This window comes from Chinchilla lanigera, unplaced genomic scaffold (genome assembly GCF_000276665.1).
Source record: "Chinchilla lanigera isolate Chin_1 unplaced genomic scaffold, ChiLan1.0 scaffold00002, whole genome shotgun sequence".
NCBI lineage: Eukaryota > Metazoa > Chordata > Mammalia > Rodentia > Chinchillidae > Chinchilla > Chinchilla lanigera.
Window position 1 is genome coordinate 14178263 of NW_004955403.1, and position 19789 is coordinate 14198051.

Genomic DNA, 19789 nt, shown 5'->3' on the forward strand with positions numbered 1-19789 from the left:
TTGAGACTAAGTGAAAATCGGTATGAATGGTAGGAGATGCTACCATAAGAATGAATGCAAAGAGAAAATGGGCAATAAGAGCAGATTGCAAGTGACTCACATACGGCTTTAGCACACATGGGATTTAAAAGAACTATGCTTAACAGGCTCAAGAAAAGATGGAAAATCCACACTTCAATAAATAATTTCTCCACAAATTGGGAACGCATAAAATAATCAAATGGAAATTCTGGAATTCAGTAGCCTGATGTTAAAATTGCAACAAATAGGTTAACAACAGATTAGAAAGGGAAGAAAACACCAATCACTGATCACCTGGAAGACAGACTAATTCTGAACAGAAACGCATAAGGAAAAGAGAATGAAAACGCTGAGAAAAATTATTAGGGACATGTGAGATATAAGGAAAAAGCCTCACACCATATGCAATTGGAGCCCAGAAGAGGATAAAAGTAGCAGGCAGTAAAAGAATTTGAAAAGATAATGCTCAGAGTTTTCCATTAATGAAAGACATCAATTTAGATTTCAGAAATCCACTTAATCATAAATTGGGTAAATCCAAATAAAACCATACTTAGACTAAGATTTTCTCACATCTGACATATAGTCACTTTTCAGTCAATACTCTCAACAAAGTACTTCTGGAAATATTATACCTCAATTTTAAAGAAAATATTGTAGCAACATTTTCCTTGGAAATATCCAGGAGCCAGGGTGTAGCTCAGCCACATAGCACCTGCCTGGCAAGCACGAGGATGTGAGTTCGATTCCAGGTAGCAAAAAAAAGTGAAAAAGAGAAAAACCCAGTATTAGTTTCCTAGCAATGCTGTAGCAAATCACAAACAAAGTGGCTTAGAACTACAAGAATGTATTGTCTGAGTTCTGGAGACTTGAAAGTCCCAAGTCAAGGCATCAGAATGCCACTGTCCCGCTGAACCCTGTAGAGGAAGTCCTTTCTTGTGTCCCCTCACTTCCGAGGGCTGCGTAGCATCTCTGACTTCCTTGGCTTGTAGATGTATCACTGCAGCCTCTGCTACTGTAATCACCGCTTTCTTCTCCATCTTTCTTTCTTCTCACGAATACAGCAGTAATACTGCATTCTTACTGAATTCCACTCTGGTAATTAATAACTAATAATTACCTAATTATGTCCACAAGCACCCTGCTTCCAAATAAGGTCGTATTGAGCAGTTCCATGGTTAGAACTTCAGTATATCTTTTCAGAGGTTACAATGTAGCACCATAACACACACTAAGTGATTACGTGATAAATGATATTTCAACCTGATTTCATACAGACACACCCAGCTGTCCAGCAAAATAGCTTGTCAGACAATATCATATATAATAAATACAAACTACACATCTTGTTTAGATGAGCTCCAAATGCATTGTTTTATGCATTTACATCAGCTGAGAATGATGGACAAAGCAGAATTTTCAACAATTCCTCAGAAACAGGATCTCCCACAACCTTTCAATGTTGTGTTATGGGGGGCTGGGGATTTAGCTCAGCAGCAAAAGCACCTGCCTGGCAAGCGCAAGGTCATGAGTTTGGTTCCTGGTTCCAGAGAAAAACCAAAAAAACCAAAAAAAAAAACAAAAACAAAACAAAACAAAAATCAATGTTGTGTTATGTGCCACTCTGCTGTGCAGTGAAGTTTTCTCATGTCTCATGTTAATTTACCCTTAAAGGTATTTTTGTGGCTACACTTTTTCATTAAGTATATTTTGCATGTTAGTCAACAAAGAGTCTCCAAAAGGTTAAAGAAAATTAAAGAAAATGGTGCAGATGACTTGCACCCTGCCTTCACCAACCTCTGCCACTAGCCAGTCTGCCATCATATCTTTAGTAAGTACAATAAACTTCCATTTATTTGATTTATTTGTGGAATTTGCTTATCTTTATTTGGTTTATCACTATATAAAACGTTTTTGTGTTCAGTCCTAACTATTTGGGGTATTTGGGGCTGCAATGGGTCATTTCATAACATTTTTTACTAAAACTAGTATTTTTTCAACTGTCTTCACATAATGTCAGGAATTTCCAGAAGAATTAAAGGCGCTAAATGTATGGTAGATGTAAAGTCAAAGGAATAATAATAAAGCTGAAAAAAGCTTCTCAGTAAAAATGATAGATGCCAAAGACAAGGAAAATAAAATAACTGCTAAACTTTAGTTCTACATGAAAACCCCTTCAAAAATAAGGACAAAATAGAGGTAATATTCAGATAAGTAAAAACTGACTAATCAAACCTTCCATAAAAAATTATAAAAGGATATCTTCAGGAGAAAAGAGCTGTATCACCAAACTGTTAGAAAGGTAAGAAATAAAAAACAGTGGGTAAACGAGTGAGTAGATACTTGTGTTAAGTCTAAATTAATATTCATTTTACAATAATAGTAAGGTCTTCTTAACTTGAAAGTGCACATATAATTTAAATCTATAGCAGCAATAACATAAAAGAAGTATGGATGTAAATACACCATCATAAGACTTCAGTATTATCTGAAAAGTGGTCCAATTGCTAAGAGCCTATAATATATGAAAGATGCATGTTATAATCTCTCATGTCACAACCAGTAAAAAGAACTTGAAAGAATGTAGAATTATCCAGTTAGTAAAGGAAAAACATATGCAGGTGCTGCACATAGTAAGTATTCATTGTTGTTATTCAATAAATAATAATTTTAATCACAGTTTATGGCATCTAATAAATAATATGAACCAAAAAACCTTATGCTACAGTTACAAGCCTCTCCACAGGTACTGGAATGTCAGAGAACACGTACTAAACTAGTATTCGTACTTAGCACTTACTAAAGTCGCACCTCTTGGACTATGTAGTCCCACAATGCACTGCACTTTGCTTTCTCATGAGCTGTTTGGTCCAATAGAGCTAAAAAGGAAATTCTGGAGAAGCTTCACTGTGTTGGTCGAATGTCCATCTCTCCCACAAGAGTGCAGAGTAGGGAGTGACGGGAAATAGCTAGGAGGGTGGAGATGCACAAGTTTCCATGAAAGTCTCATCAAGTAAATATCTATGTCCATAGCTGGTGAAATCATAATATTTCTCTCTATAACCACCCCAATCACAAACTCTACTGATGGTTAACTGGCAGCCAGAGATCACATCCCACTGTGACACGCCGGTGGTACCCACAATTCTGTTGAGTTGGCTACAACTCTATTATACAGGCAGCATCTGAAAACTAAATGTTAGACTGACTTTCAAGTAGCTGTTAAATAACAAAATGTGGGTACAGCTACAAGCACAGAGTAAGTAATACTGAGGAAGAACGGGCGCACCTGTCGGTGGAGCAGCAGCAGAGATAGCTCAGTGAGATACCATCAGAAAAGAGTTACTCCTGGAGCAAAACCCAGAAGCCAAACTCTGGTAAAATTCTATAAACAACTGACTCTTCAAATAATTTCTTTGTCCTGAAAGACTTGCTTTCAGGTGCCAAATTTAGATTTATGGATGGAATGTTACTGACAATGAATATGTTCTAATTCCACTTACCAGGGGTCCTGCAATTAGAGATCACTGAAAGTTCCTGATACGGATAACAAATTTGCATTTTGATTATCAGTTTTTTTGTTTCTATGCATAGGTCTCATTTATCAATAGAACAGATTTAGGACACTATGATAATCTAGCCATAAACCATGATAATTATATCAAAATAGAACCTCTATCACAATAACTTTTTAAACTAGTTTTAAAGCATTGTAACTATTCTCATCATAACTAAAAAAATCATTATAGATATCATAATCTTTTAATACTTGAAATCAATCCAAATATATTAATAGTTATTTTAACTTTACATGTATATATATCATGTGTGCTCTGAAATTTTACATACTATAAATATGAATGTGACACTGAGAATATTTGGAAGTCTAAAACCTCTTTACATGTACATTATTCATCAAAGTTTAAAGTGAGTTCTGTAAAATACTTTTTAGAACTATAGATTCATGCACACATTAACTTCGTCTTTTGGTTTAAGTGACCAAAAAGCCAACTCTAGCTATCTTAAGTGAAAAAGGAAGTGATTGAAAGAGATGAAAAGCACAGGGGTAGAACGGCTCCAGAACTGGGTAATCCAATTACTCAGAGGATGCTCTTCTGATCTATTTCCCTCTCTCAGTCCCCTTTTTCTTGTGTTGCCTGTTTATCAAACAAAGTTTTTCTAAAAGATAGCCACAAGCCATCTTTCAAATTAGGCTTGAAAATCACACCTGATTTCTTTCCCAACAGTTTAAACACAAGGCTCATGACTGTTGAACCCTTTCCCAGATCCTATTTAAATGACATACCTGACTCTGAAACAATCAGACCCTGGGCTGCTTAGATCTCAGTCATGTACCCAGCCCCAGACCATAGACTAAGGGTCTGTGTGAAGCAGTTCCCCTCTGCAAAGTCAGGGGAGAGTTATCAGAAAAATGAATGCACTGGAGCAAGTTAAAAATCAACAGATATTTCTTATAAATACTGTACTTTTATCTGAATATTTCTGTATAAAGGAAAAGTTTCATTTAATAAAATCTCTAGACCTGATAATGAAACACCTGCATAAGTTCATATTTCAACATTTTTCTCTGGCTGTAAGAAATCCAATTTGGCAACATTCAGAATTTACTGAGAGAGTAATTATCTTATAAGCTAGTGTGCTCACCCATGCAGGGATTCTTTCTCCTCCTCTCCAACTTCTTATTGCCATTTAAACTGTCTCTTTTGATGGCTCCAACTTGATGAAGACTTGTATTTATCATAAATTCAAGTTTGAGACAAGCATGAAAGAAGATATATATTCTGTATGTCCTATATAATTTATTCATGATTATAAACATTAGGGGTATAAAATTAGAAATTACCTAATGTTCTACTTCTATGCTGCAGAAGGTTTTTTAAATACTGCCTTGAAATAGATCATTACTTTGAAAAACATTCCTATTCCTGAACTCCTCACAGGTGTCCCAGTTTTGCTACATAAGTGATAAAGATGGTAGTACTCTTGTTATCTCATACCAATTGTTAACTTATTGGTTTGTTATGGGTACCATTCGTTGGACTGTGGATGACGTTTCAGAGTTTCACTTAGGGTCTACATGAGGTTGAAGAGCAAAGCCATTGTGACTCATATTTGTCTTCCTTATAAAGGATAACAAGACATGTGAAAGACACACGCCAAGTAATTAAATGTACAATATTCCCCTTCTTCTCTCCCTTGTCCATGATAGGCACATTGAGTGATCATTGTACTCCTCATCAAAATGGTACTCCAGGAAGCCAGTATAAAATAATGAAGGCATTCAAAATAAAATTATGTACCAAATTTATCCTTAAGAATGTTTACTGAACCAACAAGAATTGAAAAATTATCTTTTAACAATGGCCCTGTATAGATTTTCCTTCCAATTTCTGTAGAATTATGCCTATCTATATTTTTAGGGATAAGCAATGTTAATGCAAAGGGTGATCAAAAGATAAAGTGAAGTTTAATTTTTAAAATTATTACATTAAGAGATATATCAATAGCTAGTAAGTAGAGTGTTTTGATTTGGGATAATAAAAAGTACCTAAGTTTGATTATGGTAATAATTGTACAACTCTGTCAATGTGCTAAACTCTATTGAATCTTATATTTTCAGTCTGTAAATTGTGTGATATGCAAATTTTTAGTTTAATAAAGTTTTTTATTTAAAATAACACATTACCATTAACCTCCCTTTAAACATACGTATTTCTCCCCCCTTTAAACATACATATCCCACTGTTCCTGCCACTTCCTGAAGCAGTTCTGAAAGTCCACTTTCGTAGGTGTCTTTATGAGGTGTGATCAAATATATGAGATGTGATCAAAAAAAGTAAATGCTATTGCCAACTGCTATCCAATGGAAAGGCAGGTTCATAAAAGCGTTACTGCATTTCACTAGATCTGGTACCATATGACTTCTGGCTTGTCCTTAAAATCAAAATGATCATGAAAGGTAAATATTTTTATTTGATTCAGGGCACTGAGGCAGCCATGATAGTGCGACTAATGACAAAGTCTCTGCATGATCAGATGGATGGATGTTTTTCCAAATATGCTCAGTTCATAGCTTATTGAATCAACAGATGAAGAGCACAGGAATGTGAAGACTATGGCTTGAGTCTTTTGGGTTCCTTTAACTTCAGTCAGAAACTCACTACTGTATTTCATAACATGAATAGGCTGTGAGCACACAGACTAATTATGAAACACCTTATTCAACCAAATCATTAATCCAAGAATTACTGACTTGAGAAAAACATTTTCATCTTACCTTAAGAATTTAGTTTGATTCATCAATGAATGGAATCGATTTTCCTTCAGCAGTGAAGGAAAAAATTCTGACATGTGCTAAGATACAAATCAAAGTTAAAGACATTTTGCCAAGTGAAATAAGCCCAAAACAAAAGGAAAAAGTGGTATAGGGTTCCATTTATATGAGATATCTTGAAAATTTACATTCACAACAACAGGAGAACAGAGTAGTGCTTGGTGGGGGCTGTGGAAGGGTGGGAAGGGGGATAGTGTACCTGTTTCATTTGGAGAACTTGAAAAGTTCTGGATATGGATAGTGAAGATAATTGTCCAACAATGTAGCTGTCTTTAATGTCAAATGGTAACTTTTATACGTACTTTACCTCAAAAAAACAGGAAAACAAAAACAATTTCATTTGAAATCAACATCTCATCAGAAATATTGTTGAAAATATATCTATGGCCCTATAGGTTTCTGGCATCTATTCATACCTAGTTTTGAGTCTGCTGAGATAAAATATGACATTTTACTTTATTAAAGCAATCAATTTAAAATTTAATATGCATTATTTAACTCCATGATTATTTTTTGGTGACAGGAATGGAATGCAGGACCTCGTGCTTGCCAGGCAGGCTCTGTGCCACTGAGCTATATCCCCAGCCCCAATTTGATGATTCTTTATGTTACTTATATATTTCTATTTTCACCTAACATCAATTAGTTGAAATACCAACTCTATTTTACTTGCATATAAAAATCAATACTACAAGTCATTGACATAATAATTTTAGTATGAATACACACAAACTGTATAATTAATGTTCTTGATCTTTGTGTATGTTTATATTTATTTTAAATAAGTTTTCTAATTAAAAAATTCATATATCCAAAATAATGTATAAATAATCTCAGACGAAAAAGAAAAATACACTTCCAGAACTGCTTCACGATGTGGCAAGAACAATGGGATAAGTGTGTTCAAAGTGACGAGGAGCATTCTGAGGGGATCAACAGCCATATTTCTTTTACTGTATGTTTTCTAATTTACACCCACACATACTGTATTTTTTTATCATGTCTCATAGGTACCAAAAGTTCCAGAGTTATTTATTGGGTTGTTGCATGAATCCCTGCCTAGGCCCATCTGCACAACAATTTGGTAGGCACATCACTCAGAAGCATTCTGGCCTCTTGCCTGCCATTAGGGTACCTGAAGCTTCTCTGTCAGAGTGAGCTCCTAGAGGGTCTTGTTGAGCCCAGAGGATTCAAGAAATTCTGTTGCCTTGTAGAAACTCAAATACAGGGTGCGAAACATGTCGTATTCCCCAGGATTCTCTCTGTGCAAAAGTCTTCTAGTCAGTTCCCCAAACTGGTGTCTTTTTCATTTACTGTCTTTCTTCCAAGAACTATTCATGTAACCAACTCAGTTTAATGCTTTTGAAATAAGTAAGAAGACCTGCTTCTTTGAGGCTGAATCCATTTGCTTCCGCGTTAACGTTCCCTTTGGTTACACTGACAGCAAAGCATGGCAATGAATAAATTAATAAAGAATGAGAGCGATGTGATTGTTCTGATACAAATGTGCTCGCCCATGGGATGCCCACGTGGCTTCAGCATCCTGTACAGTGCATCTGGACAGAAGTTTGCTCCGGGAGTTAGCTTGAATCATCCCCTCCCTCATCCTGTGGCAGAGAAGAGTTACCAGGGCTCCAGGGGAAAGAAGGCATTCCCGCAATGGCATAAATATTAGTTTCTGGGTTGTTTCTGAGGAACAAAGGTTTCACTCTATGAAATGAATTGTTATTAAACTTCTAAATGTGGTGAGAAATATATCCCACCAAATGACATGGTATCACTCATTTTATAAAGTATTTGCATCAGACTACATAGTTTATAAAGGCAACATGCATTATAAGTTGTAAACATCTTTCATAAAAATCAAATGTATCACAAGAATCCTCCAAATGATGGAGTTGATCACATCTTAAGGAAAGCAGTTACAACTGTGGCTCCACTCACAGCATGTGCTACGGGTCCTCACAGGGACACAGCTACTCAGAAGTTTCCTTTTCCTGCACTTTCCATGCTCCGTATTTGCTTTACACAGACAGATATAAAGCTATCCCCCATCTCACAATTATGTGAATTGTGGACATGCCTGGAAATTCCCTGGCTCAAGACATCAACATATGATCCTTTAGACGCTTTTTCTTGAAGCATCTATAGGACCCAAATAGTTCAAGGCTGTCAAATGAAGTGAAACTGAAACGTGCAAAGGGCAAACTTGAGAAAAGCATTTGAATTATCAAGCAGTCGAGAGAGACTGTCAGTCTGAAAAGTTATTAGCTTTCTAAGTTTGGAGGTATTTTTATATAAACAGCCATATTCCACCTAGAGAATTCCCTATCAGAAGAAAATATTTCAATCTGATCTTCTGATTTGACATTAAAATTATAACTTTTTTTTAGTTTAGTTAGTTTTTATCATTCCTGAAAATGTGGTTCACAAAATACAATTTACTGCCCACAGTTTAATCACTTGCTAAAAATCTCTCCTTTTAAAAATTAGTTTCTATAAGTTCTATGTCATTTATGAAAGTGTTGTTTTTGTTTTTGTCTCCATTGTTGTTTTGTTAGGTTTTCTCTCCTTAAAATAAAAAAAGAAAGAAAATTCAAGTGAATCGAACAAATTTTATAAATAAGATATTATTAGACTATTTTATTAAATCATAGGTCCCCTGTACAGGACAAGCAACACTGCCAGTCACTATCAGCTTCTTGTATACAAGGTCCTGTCCGAGGTGCCTGCGTCATGCAGCAATATGTGGAATGTTCTCCATGGTAAACACCAAAGCTAGAGTTTAAGGTCAAAACTGATGAGTCACAAATGAGACCAAGACATTTCCATGGAAACTGTCTTAGTCACTTTCACATTGCTCACAAATCACCAAACACCCGCAACTTCGAGAAGAGATTTATTTTGGCTCACAGTGTTTGTGTATTCAGTCCATGGATGGCTAGTTCCAAGGCAGAAACAGCATAATGAAGCAGCCCTGGCAGAGGAAATACGCTCACATCATGGCAGCTCAGAAGCAGAGGGCCAGAGGCCAGCTGGGATAGGGGCAGGGGGTAGGTCTACCTTTGCGGGTCACATCCCCAGTGACCCACCTCCAACCAGGCCCCACCATCTAACAACAAATCAGCTCTAGCACCCCATGATCCAATCACCTTTGAAAACCTCCACCTCTGAACACATGAGGCTTTGGGGAGACACTCTAAACCTGAACCATAACAGGAATTTAGAGAGAGACAAAATATTTCTATTTGATGGAATCAGGAAACATGTACAGAACTGTCCTTTGCTAATGTTTTTATTAGTCCATGTCACAATACATAATGATTACAATCATCATGAGGAGTTAGTGCGTGCATACAACACATCATAGTTATTTTTTCTCCTTTGCCTCCCCTTTCTCTCCCCTCCCACTCCATCTCTTGGTCCTCTTCCCTTTTGCAAAAGATCTATCTCCCTGGTTCCTATTATCTATGGGTAGGATTTTAGCAAGAGAGAATTATAATAAGAGAAGATCATTCAAAGGGAGGAGAGAGTGAGTGGTGGGAAGGAGTAAAATGTTGAAGAACTGATGAGAAGCCTAGTTTGTCTGCAGAACAGAGCACAGGAGGAAAGTTAACGAACGCATCTGTTTGGGTGAGACCGGGAAACACCAAATTAAGTGACTTCTAAATTGATTGCTGACAATGGGGGAGTTTTTTAATGTATTTATTACTCAAAAAGGTAAAGAGAAGTGTTATGCTTTTAAAGTTAATTGAATATGATGGAAATGGAAAGGCACTAACTCCAAGACGTGTTAGAACATTACAAAAGTCCAGATGAGAAGAGAACAGATAGAAGACTGTTTTCCCTACAAAAAGCCCGTAAACCATATTGTTCTTGTTTGTGGTGAATAGTATACTGTACATGCAGTGAATATGTGTTGAGTAAATGCGGTAGAGTTAAGAGTTACTGCAGAAGAAATGCTGGCACGCTTATAATTAGGCATGGAAAAAATGGAGGTGATTAAGGTTTTGAGACTTTAGGAGCAGCTTCATAGAAAGAAATTCAGAAGAAAGCTTGGGGATTGGTGCATTTAGTATTTCATTTATTTGACAAATATTTTTGAACATCTACTATGTGTAAATTCATACAGAATTTTGAAGACATTAAATTTGAGGTACTGAGACAGATATTCAAATGGAGATGGCAAGGAGCTGTTTAAAATGTGCTTCTTCAATTAGTGGAAAAATTTCAGTTAATGAGACACTTTTTCTATTTTAAAGAGAAAAAATAACAACAATGAAGACAAAAACAAAACAATACAAAAACAATAAGTGGCCTCTCAGTCACGGAGGACTTCAATATGAGTAGCTCTATTCCTCTATCACATAAAAATTCTTCTAAGCTCCCAACTTGCAATCTTTGCTTTTGTAAAGTAACTTATGGCTTCCATTTTAAAGAGCATTTATTTGAGAAATACATTTAGTCTTTCTTTTTCCAAAGTAAAAATTATGACACACTGAGAACTAAAAAGATACTATTCAAAAGAGGCTCAGGACTGAGTGCTTTGATCAAATATAGTAACTATACCAACACTCATATTCCAAATACCATCAGAACTAATTTTCACAAAGTAATTGTGACTAAGATTCATGTTAGAAGTTGATAGAGATAAATGATAGAGATAAATGATTCAAAAATTTTAATTGCTGTATGCTGAAGAGATTTGAAATTGTACAATATGATATGTTTCTCAAAAAATAAAATCTTTGTGAAAACTGTATTTATCCTGCTTTTTTCCATTAATTTCTTTCTAATCAATTTAGGGAAGAGATAATATTGATATACTTGGGGCAGGGGATTTAGCTCAGCGGCACAGTGTCTGCCTGGCAAGCACAAGGTCATGAGTTCGATTCCTGATACCAAAAAAAAAAAAAAAAAAACAATATTGATATACAGTTACCTACCCAAACAAGGCAGATGGAGAATACTCAGAGTAATGTGGAGAAACACTTCTCCACTGTTGGTGGGATTGTAGACTGGGACAATCACTGTGGAAATCAGTGTGGAGATGCCTCAGAAAACAAAAATTAGAGGTCCCATTTGACCCAGCTATCCCCCTTCTGGGTATTTTTCCAGAAGAACTGAAAACATCAAACCACAGTGATGTATATGTGCACCCATGTTTATAGCAGCACAATTTGCTATAGCTAAATCTTGGAAACAACCCAAATGCCCATCAACCAAGGAATGGATAAAAAAAGATATGGTATTTTTACACAGTGGAGTGTTACTGAGCTATAAAGAAAGGACTTGAGGCTCCTATAGGTAAATGGATGCAACTAGAGACCATACTCATAAGTAAAATAAGTCATACCTGCATGTGTTAACATCGCATTGTCTCCCTACTGTAAGAAATGAAAAGAATAAAGTGAGAAAAGTACAATAGATATTGTGAAAGGAAAAGAAACTGTTCAAAGGGAAAAAAACAACTGGGATGAGAAAAAGGAGAGAAGAAAGAAGAAAGAAAGAAAGAAAGAAAGAAAGAAAGAAAGAAAGAAAGAAAGAAAGAAAAATATATATATACACACAAGATTGCTAAGATAATTGTACTACTAATTTCTGTTGGTTTATTGAAAGGAACAGTTAATGCTTAATTTTTTTTCTTAGTTTTTTGATCAGTTTTGCATTCCCATATCTGGTAATTTGAGCAACTGCTTTAAAGATAACAATATGCAATATAACAACCATTGTTTCTTACCTATCATCTCGTTTTGAAATTATGTATCATTTTTAATTTTTTTATTTTTATTGTCTTTAAAATAAAAAAATAAAAATGAAGTTCCACTTGTAAAGTAAACTCACTGCTAATGTCCTGCATGACTCTCATTATTTTCAAGGAAGGCAACAAAGTTTAAAGGGGAAAAAAATAACTTATACATAATCTACAAAGGCTACACAGGCTTCTGTCACTCTTGTCTCTTTCAACCATAGCCTTGCATTTGTACGTATTCAAGTACAATATATTCTGTGTGTATGTGTGTATGTGACTTGTCTGCTTTCTTTCTAAATTTTTGGTGTCTTATAGCAAGTACTACAACCTTTGCATATTATCTAATTTCCATTACAGCTAAAACACATCAATAACTAATAGTTATTCAGTTAATTATTGTGAGTGACTGACTCCTAATGATTCTATTTCTCTTTTCCATTAGGTATAGAAGAATACTTTTTGATTTTAATCCTTAGCATGAAACAGTCCATTTAACCTAAAAAAAAAAGCCTTAACAGTATTTTTAAATATGAATTCTTTGGGCAATAATAGCATTTTTTTTTTTGGCCTTCTAAGGCATTTATCCCCTGATGGTTCATTCCTCAAGATAAATAGCTGCTTCTATATTTTATTGGAAATAGAATATACATAATTGGACCCATTGAGCAGCACATGTCCTTAAAATGTACCCTTCTGTATGGCATATGCAGAGTTTAATGAGAAAAGTCAGAATTCTCTTGTTGTGTTACAGCTCAAAAAAGTGAAATAATCATGTTTCACATCTCAGTGGACAACTTTGAGAGAAAACATTTTTATTCTCTGGTGATGCAACGATCCCATAAAAAGTTTAACATACACCAATCAAGATGAGAATAATTTCTTAATTATATCTTTTTTGAATAACACAAAGAAGCATATATTTTGGAGAATAACTATGAAAGGAAATAACATGAAAATGTTACACAAATAGTCCACAAGGATATAAATGTTTTGGTAGGCCATCTTATTAGGTAATTGAAAACTTCTTAACTCAGTGAAGAGGTAAAGTATTTCTTTGGCAAATCAGTGGCATTCTGGGATGTATTTGAGTTATGCCTTGAAAAAAAATGAGCCAGTATGCTGAGAGGACCTAAAATACAGTATTTGGAGGACCTTTGTTACGAGCTTAGCACTACTGCAAGTCTCCACACCATAGTTTCAGCTCTGTCAAGCTGATAATAAACAACTGTAAAACTATCTGTGTACAACTGCAGTTTTTCAAGATAGTTTGTGTTTAAGCTGAGTTGGGAGAATAGAACACTTAATAAGTTTGGAGTTGCTGGGCATTTTAATGATATTTATAGACTACAATAGAACTTTTATTTTGTAGCAATAATTGACACAAGAATAGCATCATGGGGTGACTCTGTACTCTTATAAACATACTTGGGGAAATGATACAACAAAATATTTTCACCTCATTTATTCTCCCTTTCTAGCTAATGTGATATTGCATTAAATCTTTCCTAGGGCCTGGAGTCTGGCTGTGGTAGACTTTAATTTTCTAGTTATAAATTTGAAAGGAAAAGTAGAAACAGAAAAGAAAAGAAAAACAAAATACTGCATTAAGGTTAGTAAACATGCCCTAGACCACTGTCCCCTATAATTTATCACTTTTTCCACAAATATTTATTGAGTCTCCACTCTGTGCCAAGGACTGTTTTAGTTACTAGGAATACACAGATGAAAAACACAGAAAAAATGACCTGTTCTACTAAAATTAATGTTATAATTGAATATAAAGCTAGAAAAGAAGCACCTTAAAAGTAATTATGCCTGGTACTTTGTGCTACAAACAAACTAAAGAAAGTGCTCTGAGCAAAAATGGCGGGTATGAGTGAGGTGCAATTTTAGATTGGCAGGTTATTCCTAAGAGCAATGGGGCACTACTGAATGGTTGGAGCAAGAGAGAAACATCCCAGTTTATATTTTGAAAAGATCTCTAAGGCTGCTCTGTGGATCCTAGATCATTATGATGCAAAGGGAGAAACCTAGTGATCAGTTATAAAGTTAGTATCCTAACGCAAGAGAGCAAAGATGGCACCCTGGTCTCAAGAATGATTAGAATAAAACTGGTAAGAAATAGATTTGGGGTGCATTTCATTGGTAAAGCACATGCCTGCCAAAGGATTCTGTGGGTGGGAGTGAAGTCAAGAGAAGAATCAAGAAACAAATATTAGGTTCACATATTAAGCGAGATCACTCTCTTTCCCATGCAGACCATGCTGATGGTTTCCTTAAGTACTTTACATGAGATATTTATGCTATTATACAAGAAGATACTTGATAGAGTGTAAATCCTACATGTGTTGGTAGAAGTGGATTCCAGCCTCCTAACAAGTCAGATGTTATTGATCCTTTTGCCTGAAGCTGCATCAAACCAGGAATTCATAGAGAGAGTGTGCAAAAGGCTGCTGGTTGTGAGTTGTGTTAACACACAAGCTCTCGCTTTCTTTGTTTTGGAGTTTCCTTGTTTGATCTCTGGTGTCTTCCAACTTGGATCAAAAGTCACAGGTCTGCAGAATTTAAAAGCTGTCAGCAAAAGAGCTCTGGCCACTTTTCCAGTCCAAACACGTGATGTCATTACAAGAGGGGAGTGACGAAATGAGCCAAGCCCAACACTCGACTGTAGGATGTCACAGGATAGGCAGCAGCCACTATGGCATAAATTGACATCAAAACAGGTACTGACTGCAAGGAGGTAGATTAGCAGTAGCACAGGTGCTACAAAAAATAACAGATACAGGGGCTGGGGATTTAGCTCAGCGGCAAAGCGCCTGCCTGGCAAGCGCAAGGTCATGAGTTCGGTTCCCGGTACCGGAGAAAAAAAACAAAAAAATAAAAATATAACAGATACATTTTCCTCATTTTTTGGTAAGGGTGTTTTCTAACACATGTCTGGGCTATAAATTTGAGTTATCTGTCTGATTATAAATTTAGTTGTGTATGCCATACAGAATGGCAGATGCCAAGGTTGTAAAATATGTACACACAGACACACACACACAAACTAGCATTTGAAACCGGGCTTGGAAACTACAGCCCTTGAGTAAGTAAATCTAGAGGTTAGCTGAGAGATGGAAAACATGGGTTTAAGAATCATACACTAGACAGCAGTTGGAGTCGTGGGCAAATGTTGTTCCCCAGGGTGACAGGTATGGCGCAAAGGGCTGAACTTTCTGTTTTCACATGTGTGAGAACTGGAGACACCCATGACACGAGACCACATGAACTCATTCTCCATAGCAACGTCACTTAAGTAGTTTTGACATCTGAAAAAAGGACTAAAGTTAACTGAGATAAACAAAAGCATGACCTTTACCACTATTTGGTTTAATGAGCGGACAAGTCTTTCCTTTCTCCCGTCCCAGGTTAGGGGGTGGTGTGAGATGGCTGAGGGTGAGGACGGTGGAGGGGAGGATTTGTTTACAGGCTGTTGCTTGCTGTGACTGCTGCCACACATGCTCTGAGCTAAAACCAGCTATGTCTCAGCCGCCCTGCTCTTTCAGGGGATCACACAGCCTTCTCGGGTTGGAAGTGTGGGTGCAAGACAGAAAGAATGGTACTTTCTTCCTCTTCTATGTTCCACCTTCATCTCCCCTTTTTCCACTCACTTTTACCTACTTCTCTTTCTCCTAGCTTCTCAGCCAGCTGTCTGATTGTTTCCGCCCAGTAAGTTCTCAATCACACTCCATATTTATACATGATACAAGACATTTATACATGATAACTCCAGGTGCTGGGAAAAGAAAATCCCATTTTCTCCTTTCATTTAAAGGAGACAAAGGTGAAGTTGAACCTTTTCCAAAAAAAAAATTCTCTGTGTTGCTCTGCACCATTTCCTGTCATTATCGAGCTGGCGCAGGGCTCAAAGACAGGATGCTGAGCTGGGAAGAGAGGGCTGGAAAATTCCCAAGTTCTGAGGAAGCAGAGAAGTAGTCCGTTCATGGCCAATAGGTGAATCCTTACTACTCACTAGCTGCATTAATCTCAACAATCTAGCTTGATAAATAAGTTCTGCATTGAAGTTTCTATAAAATCCCTTAAATTTAAGGTCTTCGTTGACTGAATGCTATTCCTTCTTTTTGACCAGCTTTGTCATCGTTCTGCCCTGACTTTCTACTCTAACTGATCTCAGCTGATCTTTTTTCCTAAAGGCAGAGGAGAGAAAAGTATTTGAAGCCCGTGCCTCGGCCCAGTCATCTGTCATCAGCTAAAGATTTGACAGATACAAAAAGGAAAATCAAGCTGCAGGGCCTTTATCTGACCTTCATCATTTCTATCCATTTTAAGTTAGAAAAGGTTTTAGAAGCTAGGGCTAGTTCATGCAGCAAATCATCAATTCAGGGAAGATTATGCAAAACCACAGAGGCAGACTTCTAAAACAATGGAGTTCATGTGTTGTGTGCTGTGGTCATTCTTTCCTCTTCCTCTTACTGTTCAAAGTATTCAGAAAGTGTTAAATACGAATGCCAACAATCTAGAAAAACCTTTATTTCTAGTAAAGAAATCAGGAACCTTAGATTGGGGTGTTCTCAGAAGTACACTGTCAGATACAAGTAAATAGTATTGGATAAGAAGACATGCAATATAAAATAATAAACTGAATACTGTTGTACATGTATCCATACTCCTAATCTTGGTAGTGATTTACCAAGGAGGACAGTTTCTGATTTAGCTAGGATACACCCAGTTTTGATCACCCTTAGGGTACCCTCTATGAACTGAAATGTGTTACCGTAAAATTAGTATGCTAAAGCCTTAATCTCCACTCTGATGGCATTTAGAGATGAGGTCTTGGGAGACAGAGCTAGATGAGGGCAAGGGGGTTGGCCCACACGGTAGGGTTAATGAGTTTACCGGAAGAGAGAGAGAGAGAGAGAGAGAAAGATCATAACGTGAAGGTACAGGGAGGAGGCACAGCTGGCACCATGATCTTGGACTTGTTGCACTCAAGAACCACGAGAGGGAAATAGCATCATAGCAACACACATTATGCATTATCTCTCTCTCTATACTATTTAACTCATACACAAATTCTGTTAGCCAAATACTACATAACCACACAAGAAATCCAAACACCTCTCTTCGTTACATACACGGCGCACCATCTTTGACTCCACTAGCCTGATAGCCTCCAAACGTGTCTTCCGGCTTCATTTCTTGGCCTGCCATCAGTCATCCTCCCTGCTGCAGTCATGACCTTTCACACTGTAACTCGCTCCTGTGCTTTAACATCCCCAGCGGTGTTGTGCTGCCCTTAAAATCCAAGCTCCTCAGCCAGGTAGGGAAGTCCTGTGTACCTGGGCTCCTGGGTGCCTCTCCAATCTGGCCTCAGATCCTCCTCGCCTTAGTGTTCCCTGTTCTTCTCTAGCTTTCCCAGCAAGCTCGTCCCCGAGTGACCACACTGGTGATGGTGCTTTCCTCATAAGGCCTTTCCCCTACCTGTTTCCCCTTGCCATTCAGGTCTCAGTTTAAATGTTAGTGCTCCAGAGAGGTTTGCCTGACCATGCAGCCCACGAAAACACACTGTCCTCTATCACACATCCTTGGCAGTGTTTGACACTGGTAGATACTTTTGCTTCCTTGCTTTTCTAGTCATGAACGAAACTCTATAAGAGCCAGAACTTATTCACTGATACACCCCCAACTCCTAGAAGACTCAAATACTTTTTATAAATAAATTATATGATTTCAGGGCACTAAAAGTACCTATCTTAAAAATACATTACTGTACTGGTTAGTTTTCTCTACAACTAGTTAGGTTTCCCAATAGAAATTCATGTGTAATTACGCAAGGGTATTTATTAGGCAGGCTTACAGGATCAGAGGCAGGAGAGTCCTCAGCAGCTGGCGTCCTTACAGAGCTAAAGGATTAGCCAAGAACATGGGAGCCATAGAGCAAAAGAGTTCAAGATTGCACCACTAGTCCAAGGATGAAGGCCTGAAGCTCACTGCAGAAATACTGGTGTGAATCAGAGTTGAAAGGGTGAAGAAATTGGAGACCTGCAGGCCAGTGGCCAAAGGTGACCACAGCAAGGATGGACATATTTAAGCAAACTGGATCTCTTCAAAAGTCCACTTCAGCTTCCTTCTTCTTTCCCTTTTATTCCAGCAAGGCTAAGACCCTATGGGTTGGTGCCACCCATAATCAGGCAGGTCTTGCTCCTTCAGTCGGTTGGTCTACACGCCAATCATCTCCCTCCCACAGACACAGTCAGAGTCAGGCTTTACTATAATCTGCTAGGTGTTTTTTAATCCGTGCAAGTTGACACATCACAACAATGACATTCCCTCTGTATGCCATGGTAACAGAATTTCCTACAATCAGAATCATTTGATTGAATGGAAAAAATTAATTAAGATGTATTTAAAAATGCTTTCTGTTGTCTAAATAAAAGTATTTAGTAAACTATAATTATTCATTAAAATTCTACTATAATTAGTTTATGAGTCTTAGATTAAAGATTGCTTCAACAGAATGGGATGCAGGTTGAGGGGTGCATGTGGAATTTGGAAGGTATTCTCCAGAAAGAAAGCAGTATGATGAGAGTGCTTGGGAGGCTGGGGTACACGGTGGAGGGAAGAGAGTGGGAAAGGGGAGGGGACAGTATGTCTCAGGTCTGCTCAGCATACTCACTGAGTACTGAATGTTAGCAAGGGACTTACAATTTTATAGTCCCTTTTTCCCCTTGGCTGTTAACATTCTCCCCTACATGTTCTCAAGAATCATCTGAATCAATCAAGTTGTACTATATCAACCAATCCAACAAAATGAAGAAATTAGTACCGTTTGCTACATGGTTAGTCACTGATATATCTGAAATTAACTCTCCTTACTGTCAGCCCATTCTGCTACCGTATCCATTTTAGACGACTGGATCAGAAAATTCTAACTACAATTCTATGAGCTGGTAAGAGTACCATATTCCATGAGTAATGTAGGAAAAAAGAGGGATAACATTTAGGGGGAAGCAAACTATAAAGTTGAGTTTACCTTAGAAATGTCAATAAGCCCACAACTATCCTCCTTCCCCCATTCACACACCTCCAGATTGTTACTTACATATTTATTTATTCAATTTTACTTATTTTAATTTTCATTCCTTAGTCAACAAATCTTTGTTAACCATGTGTGAAATGACAGACATTGTTCTTAGAGCTTGAAACAGAGCCGAAAACAAAACAAGATCCTTTTCTCTATTATACCCTATTAATAAAATATTAAAATTTTTGAAAATTCCCTAATGATAAAATGCAATATTTTTTATTCATGTCTGCCATCACTCTCCTGGATATTTCCTCTCTCCAGGCTATTACTAAATGAGTAAGATACAGTTAATGGAGCTGGATAGAACAGTGTGATTTGGAATAGAATCCTATGAGTTCCCATCCCGTACCCTGCACCAAGTCATCTTTTCTGTTGTTTAGGGAATAAGTAGATCCCTGGAGTAAGGGTGCACTAATAGCTGAAAATCTAAATCAGCCTTTCTCAAAGTGTCATCTTCGGACCACAGTTATCAGCATCACATTGGGTAGCTGTTAAAAAGTTAAAATTCAAAACTCCCCATCCCAGATCTACTAAGCTGAAATCTCCTGGGAGAATCTGCAGCACCCAGGGA